Consider the following 12,870-nt stretch of genomic DNA (forward strand, 5'->3'; position numbering starts at 1 on the left):
TAATCAATAAATTAATCTTTGCAGATATAATTTATTTTCTTAATTAAATTATATGACTTAATTAATTAATAGAGAATTAATACTAACGCTGAGCAGCATCCATTCTTCTGACAATCTTCTGAAAGTCACTGAGACTTATGAATCAATTCCGCCACTTCAATGCTGACACTCGATGTACTGTCTGGTTCATGAGTGACTAACTTCCGTGACGTTTCTTCATGTCTTGACTTTGATATTCTGATTGAATCCTTGTAATAAATGATACCTTGACGAGATCTCTGTCACTTGATTAAATCCACGATCTTGATTTATATCACTGAGGCATGATCAAATTCTTGAACTTCTTCCAGTGAATCTTCAAGTCTGCAGATGAACAATGTTTCTTTATTCTTTGACAGATGTTACTTTGTGAGATCTCTCTGATGATAGATCCATTATTTACTTATTACATTCTTATTTGAGTTGAGTTAAATACTCGAATAAACGAGTAGGCTATGACATATGCCTTTCAATCTCCCCCTATTTGTTTGTTAGACAATAACAACAAATACCTAGAGGATAACTCAACTAACAAATAAGAAAAAGATATAAACAGTAATGTAAAGTAAATAGCAGAAAAGTTCTGGATTATATTTAACATTTTCCAGATTCCAAATGAAATTTACAAGTGAATACAAGATAGATGTTCCTCTAGCCTGAACATATAACTACATTAGACTATCTTGATTCATAAAGCTCTAATCATATTACATTGAGTTTTGAGCTAATTGACTTCAGTTGTCTTCTCTTCTGACTTCACCTTCTTCTAAATCTTGAAGCAATTCCTTGTCAAAGACACGATCCTTTTCTGAAGTGAAGCTTACTGGTCTGACTGGTTGAACTCCAACTGACTTCAGCTTATTCTTGAGTTGATTGTATCTTTTAACATTCTTTTCACAATAAGCTTGAATCAAGTCAGCAGCTTGAGTCTTCAACATGGATGAATATCCAGCAGTTCTCAAATGATGTTCCATCCAGACCAGATGCTTAGCTGAGTAGTCTTTAAGAGATTGTACATCTAGCTGACAGATTTGAAGACAATCAGACTTAAAGAATCTCACCTGATGAGGATTGTTGACCACTTGAGGACTAGCCCTGCTGGCAAACTCTTTAAGCCTTTCTCGAAGAACTTCATTCAATTCTGAGCTTCTTTTGACTTTGTTTAAAAGAACCCAAATCTCTGACAAAGAACGATTCTCAAATAGATGAAGTGACACCTTGAATGATCCTTCACTCTGACAATATACAAAAATGCTCATCTCATTTAGGGATCTATCAAAAGCAGCTGTGATCCTTGAGACTTCAGTCTTGATAGCATTCATGTACATGTCATTGTTAGGATTTGAGATTTCCAGCTTGTCAAGAAGATGTAAGAACTGCCTATCATTGTTAGTGCTCAGCTGAGGCATATCAAGTACTCTCCTAGCTTCATCCCATTTTTCACCAATCTTTAGTCTGACATCTCTTCTCCTTTCTTGAGCCTTAATGTCATGAAGACGTTGCTTTTGAAGAGTTTCTGTTCTTTGAATGTCTTTTCTCATGTCAATGATCTGAGAGACCTTCTTGAGTTCAGCTTCTTTTCTTTTCATCTCTGACTGCTCCTTCTGAAATTCTTTCTCAAACATAGGATCCACTTAAGCTTCTTCTTCCCATTCTCCAAAATCACTTTCCTCTTCAGCTTCAAATAACCCATCTTTATCTTCCTGAACTGGTTCAGTGGGAATGTCAAAAATATCAAAGTCATCCTGTTCTCCACTATAGTAGACATCATCAGCCTTTCCTTTGTTTCTAGCAGAGGTATCTTTTTCTTTCCCTTTGGCACTACTTCCTTTCTTCTCCCCTTTAGTTGAGGGATCCTCTACTGACTTTCCTTTGGAACCTTCATCACCTCCAGAGCCTGATCCTCCACCAGACGGTCCTTCAAAATAAGTTCTTTGTTCTTCATTAGGGCAATGAGAATTCTTGATCATGAAATATAGGTGCTTCATCCCTTCATTGAGATGTTCCATGCCCGTCTCTATCTTTAGAAATCTTGAGGAGTCCAGTGAATGATTCATCTCAACGAGGTCTTTAAGAGAAGTCATTCTTGTGTGTAGAGAGCAGAAGTTGGATATGTCATCAGCTGATAAAGTTGGAGTGTCCTGAATAGAATTGAGCTTTGGTATTACAGTGGTCTTTAGATCTAAGATGTCATTCCTTATGATTGCAAGATGATTGTTGACAGAGGTGGAAGAAGAAGACCGTTCAACCACTTGTGCTTTGAATGCTTGAGCTTCAGCTTGGCTTTTAGCAAGTTCTTCTTTTAGGGCAGCAATCTGAGCTAACAGGTTTACAGTATCAGTGTCTGTGTGTGCTCTCACCTGAATTTCACTCGTGTTTGGCTCACTCACCTCACGTGCTTGTGTTTCTCTCAATATAATTGCTCGTGAGGAGTCTTCCTGTTGCTGTTCTTCTGTACCTGCAGTAAAAATCACCCTAGCCTCTTCAAGAGAGGTCAGTGGTGGTGCAATGGGAATTCGCGAGTCCCGATCCTCAGTCAATACTATCAAATCTTTTGGAATAGATGTCTGAATTGCTTCAGGGATAGATTGACCGAGTTGCCCTCCACTTTCTCCAGATAAATCTGCGAGTGGAGAATCCCATAAGGGAGCCAGAGGTGTTGGATCTGGGAGGGGAGAAAATGACTCTATTAAAGATGGCGGAGAGTCAGATTTTCCCTCTGAAGCATGTGACTGCTCTTCTGCCGTAACTATGGCAGGCACTGTAACCGACTCTACGTGCACTCCTCGCTGTGTGTCCTGAGTATGATCTGGGGAAGTGTATGGTTCCATTGTGAGTAATGGAATTGTGCTTGACTCAGTACAAGATGCCATGGCCCTATGGCGAATTTCAATAGATGCATCCTATTGAGAGAATGCCTCTAGTAACTGTTCATTGGCCATTTCAAAGTCCATGTCCTGTTGGGAGGACAAGGATGGGCTTTCAGATGCCTCAGAATATGTTCTTCTTTTCTTAGGAGGAGGCAGAGCTGAGGGTTCACTCATATTTAACAATGTACTACTTCCTAGTAATCTTCTGGGTAACATTTTAGACAGTGGGGGAAAGGTTGAGATATAATGTGACTCTGTGTTTGGCTCTATGACCTGGGATTGAAGCTGTGGTTCTACAACTTCATGGTCAGCCCTATCAACCACTGGGGGTCTTTCAACAGAAGTAGGAAGGGAGTGAGAGTGAGGAATTACTACCTGTAATGGAAGAGCATCTGATGTTGGAGGAGCCTGGGTGGCTTGAACCACTGGAGGTTGAGGTTGCTGTTCATGACCGGGAAGATTGAAAATAGGTAAAGGAATATAAGTGGCCATGAAAGCAGATACAAGTACTGGAACTTGCATGAATTTGAAGGTTGTGTCTTGGCGAGTGTAAATCTTTTTGCTAACTGGAGGGGGTTCGGTTACTGCAGAGTTAGCAAAAAGGGCTTTGTGTTCAGGTGTGAGAAGATGATCTGCTATAAGCATGAGAAAACGAGCATAGTAACATGATACCCTACGATTTGTAGAATGATCACGTAAAGCAGAAGTTAGACGTCTCAAGAGAATGGGAAAAAGTAGTTTGCCAAAATTGATCCTTTGATTGAAAACAACCGCCAGACCAATATACTGCAGAGTGGAAGTGATGTTATGAAAATTGGATTTTGTGCAGTTGGCAAACACTTTGGAAAGTGTATCGAAGAAAATATCCCATTCAGACACCAAATTTGATTTAGAAAGTTTGGTTAAATTGATCACCCCCTGATAGTGAATAGCAATGAAAAAATTTGTGATATCATTTTCAGAGGGTAAATTACAGAAATTGTCTAGTGGAAAATTTAACGCACGATTGACGACTGTTTCATCAACTACATACTGTGTGTTTGCGACGGTGAATGAAAAAGATTTTGAATCATCTGCCACAGTAGAGGTTGTGCAAATCAGTCTAAGTAGATCGACGTTTAAAATCACATTTGATTTAATAGCAGAGCTAACAATCGAATGGTCTTTTAAAAATCTAATCCATGGCTTAAATTTTTCAACATCACATTTTTCCGGATTAAAATAACCAACCTGATTATGCGCGACAATTTGGAAATTGAGAGCCATTTAAAATAATAATAAGACGCACGCTTTCAGAATTTTAAGAATAATATTAAGAAAATTCGAATTAATTAAATTAATTTAATAATTCGAATTAAATTAATTATAATCAAAAAATTTAGACAGAAATGTATCTCGTTAAAATTCTTAACTCACAAACGCAGTTTTGAAAAGCCAAAAGACACAAATCAGAAATTAAAATAAAAATAAAAAGTTCAAAATCAACAAACACAAATTGAATTTGAAGGGGCAAACTGATATATATAAAAAAAAATTTGAAAATTTTGACAGCACTCCTGTATGTATATATATGTAAGTATATATCACAGGAGTGAAGATTCAGTTTGCTGAGTAAAAACTCGAGCAAGGAAGGAAGCAATTCGTTGGTTTTAGTTCGAAGAGAGAGAAGAGAGAAAACTGTTCGACTTAAACAAAATGAACTGTTGAAATGGTTTAAAAAAAACAAACACACGCCTTTATATTACAGCTGGTATGACAATCCGGGATTGTCATACCGATTGTCATACCAGGCAAAAGAAGGAAAAGAAAAAAATAGAATAAATACTAAAATTATAACTGGTATGACAATCTGATAGTCATACCGATTGTCATACCAGTATAATAATAAAAGGAAAATAATTATATATATGGTTTATAACTGGCAAGACAATTGATAGTCATACCGATTGTCTTGCCAGTATAAAACTGTACTGAATAATATAATAAACAAAATTTAAACTGAAATGACTTTCAGCAAGACAATTTCAATTGTCTTGCCGATTGTCATATCAGCTTTAAACACAGAAACACACACATATATAAATTTATAAAGACTTATATAACTTAGTAAAAATATCAGAAAATATTTACAAAATAGTAAAACTGAAATACAGACTTAAAATATTTACAGAAACAAAGACAATATATCAGAATTTATTATTTTTATTCTAAAAATAGATTTCTATTGAATTTTAGCAAATAAAATTCATAGTAAAATATTTTTAGAGGAAATAAAATATTCTGAGATATTTTAAATTAACAAGTAGGGAAAATAAAAATAGATAAGATAATATATATTACATAGAAATAAGCAAGAAATATGATAAAATGATAAAATAAATTTGCAAATGAATTTTTTTTTTTTATTTAAGAAAAATTCATTTGTAAATTTATTCAAGAACAGATCACATATATTAACTAAATTAATCACTAAAACTATTCAACATGCCCAATTTACCAACTAATCTGGTAAATGTGGATTCGTCAAGTGGTTTAGTGAAAATATCTGCTATTTGTTCTTCTGTTGGAACAAAAAATAGTTCAACAGTACCATTCATGACGTGCTCTCTAATAAAATGATACCTGATGTCAATGTGCTTTGTCCTCGAGTGCTGTACAGGGTTGTTGGTGATGGCTATTGCACTTGTATTGTCACATAAAATAGGAATCTTGTTCAATACAGAGCCATAGTCTCGGAGTTGGTTCCTAATCCACAAGATCTGAGCACAACAGCTTCCAGCAGCAATATATTCAGCCTCGGCCGTTGAGTTGGAAACTGTTTGTTGTTTCTTGCTGTACCATGAGACTAGCCTGCTTCCTAGAAATTGACAACTTCCTGAGGTGCTTTTCCTATCAACAACACTTCCTGCGTAATCTGAATTTGTATATCCAACAAGGTTAAAACCAGATTCTTTAGGGTACCAAATACCTAGATTTGGTGTTCCCTTAAGATATCTTAAGATTCGTTTAACAGCAACGAGATGAATATCTCTAGGATCCGCTTGGAACCTTGCACATAAACATGTAGCATACATAATATCTGGTCTACTTGCAGTAAGATAGAGTAACGAGCCAATCATACCTCTGTAGCTTGTGACATCTACCTTAATGGAGTTTTCACATGGTCCAAGCTTGACAGCTGTAGTTGATGGAGTCCTTGCTGATGCAGAATCCTCTAGATTGTACTTTTTGAGGAGTTCCTTGAGATACTTGGATTGACAAATAAATGTTCCATCTAACCTTTGATTTACTTATAATCCAAGAAAGAACTCCAGCTCTCCCATCATGCTCATTTCAAACTTGCTGTGCATTAACTTAGCAAATCTCTTACAGAGATTATCATTAGTAGACCCAAATATTATATCATCCACATAGACTTGGACTAATATAGTATCCTTCTTATGTGTTTTAGAAAAGAGAGTTTTGTCTATGACACCTCTAATAAAGCTATTTTCAATAAGAAATTCAGAGAGAGTGTCATACCATTTTCTTGGAGACTGTTTTAGCCCATAGATAGCCTTGAAAAGAAAGAAGACAAAATCCAAATGATCTGGATCTTCAAAACCAGGAGGTTGCTCTACATATACCTCTTCATCCAGCTTTCCATTCAGAAAGGCGCTCTTGACATCCATTTGATAAACTTTAAAGTTTGAAAATGCTGCGAATGCCAGAAATATCCTGATGGCCTCAAGTCTAGCCACTGGAGCATAGGTTTCATCATAATCAATGCCTTCAGCTTGAGAATACCCTTTAGCTACCAGTCTTGCCTTGTTTCTTGTAACCACACCATCTTCATCTAGTTTATTCCTGAATACCCACCTAGTACCAACAGCTTTCTTGTGTACAGGCCTAGGTACCAGTTTCCAGACTTGTTGACTTTCAAACTGATTGAGTTCATCTTGCATAGCAATCACCCAATCTGGATCAGTCAGTGCTTCTTCAATTTTCTTAGGTTCCATCTCAGAAAGAAATCCTGAGAACAGACACTCATTTTGAGTAGCACGTCTAGTTCTGACTCCAACATCTGGATCACCAATAATCAACTCAAAAGGGTGAGCTTTATTCCAGACAGTCTGTCTTGGAAGATTTGATCTTGATGATTCGCCTTGAAATTCATTGTGATGTTGTGTCCTACTAGATGATCCTTCAGCATCTCCCCCTGAGTTGTTGCCATGTCGACTTGAAGATTCTCCGTCAGTAGCAGTGGTATCTCCATTGTTGCCAAAGTTTCCATCACTATTACCTTGAGTATCATCAGGATTAACAGGTTCTTCACCAGCAACAACCTCAGGTTCTTGACCATGTTCTGATTCTGAATCTGACGTATCATCAAACTTCAGTTTCTCAGAAGGATCTTCAGTTTGGATACTAGGGAGTTTAGTGTCATCAAATGTAACATTGACACTTTCAGTTACTTTGTGTTGATCAATGATATACACTCTATATGATCTTCTTCCATATCCAACAAAAATACCCTCATATGCATTTGCCTCGAACTTACCACGACGATCATCTCCATCCTTGAGCACGAAGCATCTGGCACCAAATACATGAAAGTATTTGATAGAAGGTTTCTGTTCATTCAAAATCTCATAAGGAGTTTTCATGAAGTCTTTGTTGATTAGAGTTCGATTCTGAGTATAACATGCAGTATTGACAGCTTCAGCCCAAAAGTACATTGGAAGACCTGATTCACTTAACATCGTTCTTGCAGCTTCAATCAATGTACGATTCTTCCTTTCTACCACTCCATTTTGCTGAGGGGTTCTAGGAGCTAAAAATTGTCTGGTAATCCCTTTGTCTGTACAGAATCCATTGAGAAGTGCTTTCTTGAATTCTGTCCCATTATCTGACCTTATTGCTCTAACAGGGACGTTAGAATCTAACTCAATCATCTTGATATGATCAATCACAACTTGTGGTGTTTCATCCTTAGAGTGAAGAAATAAAACCCACGTATACTTGGAATAGTCATCAACTATCACAAGACAGTAACACTTCTTTGACATAGAAAGGATATTAACTGGACCAAATAAATCCATGTGCAATAATTGCAGAACACCAGTTATGGAAGATGTGTCAGTGCCTTTGTGACTTGCTTTCTTTGACTTTCCTTTCTGGCAAGCCTCACATAGTCCTTCTGGAGAGAATTCTAGCTGAGGCAGACCTCTTACCAATTCTCTTTTGACAAGAGAATTCATTGTTTTGAAATTGAGATGAGAAAGTCTCTTGTGCCATAGCCAACTCTCATCTGACGATGCCTTTGCATAGAAACAATTGACTTCAAGATTGCTTCCAGAGTTCATGTCAGCTATGAACAGATTTCCTTTCCGGATTCCCATTAAGGAGGGTTTTTCACTTTTCTTGTGCAGAATCTGACACTTCAGCTTGTCGAATAAAACATTGTAGCCGTTGTCACAGAACTGACTAATGTTAAGCAGATTGTGTTCAAGTCCTTGCACAACATATACATTTTCAATGATAACATTTCCAGCTAGAAAACAGCCATATCCCTCCTTTAAACCTTTGCTGTTATCTCCAAAGGTAACCACTGGGCCAGCTTTCTCAACCACATTTGATAGCAGGGCTCTATCTCCGGTCATATGTCTTGACGATCCGCTGTCAAGAATCCACACTACCGGTTGTACCTGTTTAATGCCCTCTTTTCTTGATGATGAGGTGCTTGCATTACTAGCCATGAGAGCAAGATTCCCAACTTCTTCATCTTCACTGTCAGTATCATCCCAGCTTCTTCCCTTTGCCAGGTACGCCCTTTCAGATTTACTCTTCTGATTAGAATCGTAAGAGTTCTTCCTAGCTTGTTTTGGCTTCCTGCATTCTGTGGCAAAGTGTCCCAACTCATTACAGTTGAAGCATCGAATGGTGCTTCGATCAACCATCCCTATTTTATACCCACCACTGCTGGTGTTAGAGGATGAAGATCCACCTTTCAGGAATCTGTTGTAGTTGGACTTGTACTTGAACTTGGGATTCCTTTTGAATCTGACATTTGAGAATCTCTTGACAATCAGGGCCATTGACTCATCCTCCAATTGCTCCAGTTCTTCCAAGGAATAATAATCATCTCCTGATTGATTTGTAGTAGGAGAATCAAATTCTTCTACTATCACATTATCTTCAACCTTGGAAGACTGTACCATTCTTTCTGACTGTTGAGATTGTTGTTGATATTGTGGTTGTTGTTGTTGTTCATCAGCTACTAGAGCAGTAGACGTGCTGACCACTCTTCCTTTCCCGTAAACTTCCTTCTGCTGAATCTGCTCCAACTCATAAGTCTTTAACACACCATAGAGCCTTTCCAAAGAAATCTCACTCAGATCTCTTGCTTCTCTTATGGCAGTGATTCTATGTTCGAGATGAGCTGGCAGTGTTAAAAGGAACTTTTTGTTGACCTCCCTGATGGAATAGTATTTACCATTAATGTTCAGGTTGTTGATCAATGCATTGTACCTCTCAAACACTTCAGTGATTCCTTCTCCTGGATTGGATTTAAAGTATTCATACTCAGAGGTTAGGATTTCTAGTTTGTTCTCCCTAACTTCCTCTGTGCCTTCATTAATAATCTCAATAGTTTCCCAGATATGTTTGGAATCTTTACAATTCATCACATATCTATTCATCAGGGGATTAAGGGAATCTACTAAGATTAATTGAAGGCTAGCATCCAGGGAAGCTTCTTCTATTTCAGCAGGAGAGAAGTCCTTAGGATCCTTCACACAAGTTCTCGCTTTGGTGATCACCACATCATTTTCTATTACCTCTGGTTCCATAACCATAGGAATTTTTGGACCCTTCTTCAACACTTGCAAATATTTGGGATTAGCAACCTGTAAAAACAGTAGCATCTTCTTCTTCCACATAACATAATTTTCTTTATCGAAAAGTGGAATTTTAACGGTTCCAACTTTTTGTGTAGTCATTATGAATTTTTTGAGTGAATAAAAAATTCAAGAATTGAAAGAAACACAAAAGTCTAGGATCTAGATTTGTACGTTAATCAGAAGGCTCTGATACCAATTGTTAGGTCCCACTTTGTTTGTAGAAGGGGGGGTTGAATGCAAACAATACCGTTTAATCGAATAAAATGCGGAATAAAATTGTGAAACAAAATTCAAGTTAAATAAAACTTTTATTAAACTTGAAAGGTGTTACAACTACTGTATCGGTTACAAGGGATTAATCTCAAATCAATTATTACAAATCTAGAATAAATTCGACATGAACTTTTTCTATTTTTGTAATTAAAAGATCAAATGCTAAATGCGATTTGAGATTAAGTTCTAGGGATTTTAATCCGCTAGATTGATACACAAGAACAAGATAAGTATTTCTAGTTGATTGGATTTAACTTTACAATCTAGAAATTGATCTTGAAGTTGCAGATGAGATGAAATATTTTTCTGCTCCTTTTTCTTTTTGTTCTTGAGTTTGTGTGTTGTTTGATTGATAATGAAATAACAGACTTCTGCTCCTTTTTATCAAACAGCCGAATATAAAAATGTACTGGCATGACAATCTTCTTTGGCCAGCAAGACTTTCGGTATGACAAAATTTACAACTAGCAAGACAATTAAAATGAGCTAGCAAGACTTTCAGTATGACTATTGATTGTCATACCGATTGTCATATTAGTTCAAATAAATTGTCTTGCTGAATTAATAATAGATTTTAATCTAAACAGAAATTCTAATAAGACAATTAAATGTATTGGCATGACTTTCGGTATGACTATCAATTGTCATACCGATTGTCATACTAGTTCAAATGAATTGTCTTGCTGAATTTAAGCAGATTTTAAACCAATTAAAATCTTGTAAATCCTTAATATTAATTCTAAATTAATTAATCAATTTAATTCAATTAATCAATAAATTAATCTTTGCAGATATAATTTATTTTCTTAATTAAATTATATGACTTAATTAATTAATAGAGAATTAATACTAACGCTGAGCAGCATCCATTCTTCTGACAATCTTCTGAAAGTCACTGAGACTTATGAATCAATTCCGCCACTTCAATGCTGACACTCGATGTACTGTCTGGTTCATGAGTGACTAACTTCCGTGACGTTTCTTCATGTCTTGACTTTGATATTCTGATTGAATCCTTGTAATAAATGATACCTTGACGAGATCTCTGTCACTTGATTAAATCCACGATCTTGATTTATATCACTGAGGCATGATCAAATTCTTGAACTTCTTCCAGTGAATCTTCAAGTCTGCAGATGAACAATGTTTCTTTATTCTTTGACAGATGTTACTTTGTGAGATCTCTCTGATGATAGATCCACTATTTACTTATTACATTCTTATTTGAGTTGAGTTAAATACTCGAATAAACGAGTAGGCTATGACATATGCCTTTCATCCTCAGATGGATTATGATGAGAGTTAGGATAATCAGTGAAATATTTTGGCACCTACTCACTGTCACGTTACTCTCTCCAAATTGTTGATCATTCGTATTGCCTTGATAAGTTATATCAGGCAATCCTTTTCGTTCCCTACTTTGAACTTCTAATGTGACCATCTTGAATAGTCTTTCTCCGCATCAGGACTTGTTCAATTCTTTTAGTTAATCCATGAACTTTCATTCATAGATTATGATCTTCTTGTTCAACTCAGAGATATTTATACTTCATTTCAATTATCCAAGAGATTTTTTTATATATAAATTTTCCCTCAATTCATCGATGAATATTCATAATGAGTATCTTCATTTGATTCTTCTTTCATACTTACTCTTCTTAGTCGAGATTGTAAATATCTAACAAATTGTTAGAAACATGGATGATCTAATATCCATATATTCCTCGGGAATCCTTTTCCACTAATCGGGATGAAATTATATATTGAACTTTGAAATCATAGTAAGGGTATCAATTTGATATTGGTATTTCGAATTCAATTCTTTTTAAAGATCTGATAAAGTATGTGAACTAGGGTACCTATGATTGTACCCTTTATTTGGAAAGAAATATTTGATAAGAGGCTATCGATTGTTCCGATGCCAAGACCACTCGATTCAGAGTTATAATTGTCTTTCTCGGCCCAAATTTAAAAACTCTTTATTTCAAAATCGTCATCCAGGTAGCCACAATTTCTTCAGTGGTTACGATGTTGAGATTTTTTTTACAAACAAACTGAAATATGCCTAGTTGCATATGTTCTCATGAATGACTAGATAATTGTCCTAACTAGTCAAAATTTTAATTAATACGACGAAAGCCTAGCTAATCATCCTAGCTAGTTGCTATGGGCCAAACCAATTGTGCTGGCCATTTTCTTAGCCGGTTGATAATATTGCTTGATATGGACTAGCTATTATTTTGCTAGTTCCACTTCCAATCAAATTTATATTATTCCATAGTGCATTACATATGCAAAATTTAATTATTGATGAAATTTTCAAAGAATGATTTAATTGAGACCTAACTAGGTCGCCCACTCAAACGAGAATTCATATTCAGTTTTATGAAATATTTTGTTCATGAAATATTCTATTCTTTCATTTATAAAAAGAATAACCAATTGAAATCATAAAGTGATTGAAGAACAATATACTTCCTTATTTGTTAAATCATTGAGTAAAATTCCTTCCTTCGAAATAACATCATTTTGAAACCTCAATGGTTAACCTTTGGTTGAGAATGTAATTTCATATTTCCTTCGTTATTCGAAAAGAAAAGTATTCTTTCAATGGAAAAATCTTACAAGTATCATTCGTAGTTATTATTCAGCAATCATTGCTTTCAATGGATATTCTCTATAATATCACAATATAAAATTCTAAGGACATGGAAGGATAATCCTTGTTGTATTCTTCCTTTCAAGTTATAAATTTTCTGAGTGTTGTGACTCTTTTATTTAGAGCTCATTATTTGTTCAGATGTTAG

Source organism: Apium graveolens, chromosome 1 (genome assembly GCF_009905375.1).
Source record: "Apium graveolens cultivar Ventura chromosome 1, ASM990537v1, whole genome shotgun sequence".
In the NCBI taxonomy this organism is placed as follows: domain Eukaryota; kingdom Viridiplantae; phylum Streptophyta; class Magnoliopsida; order Apiales; family Apiaceae; genus Apium; species Apium graveolens.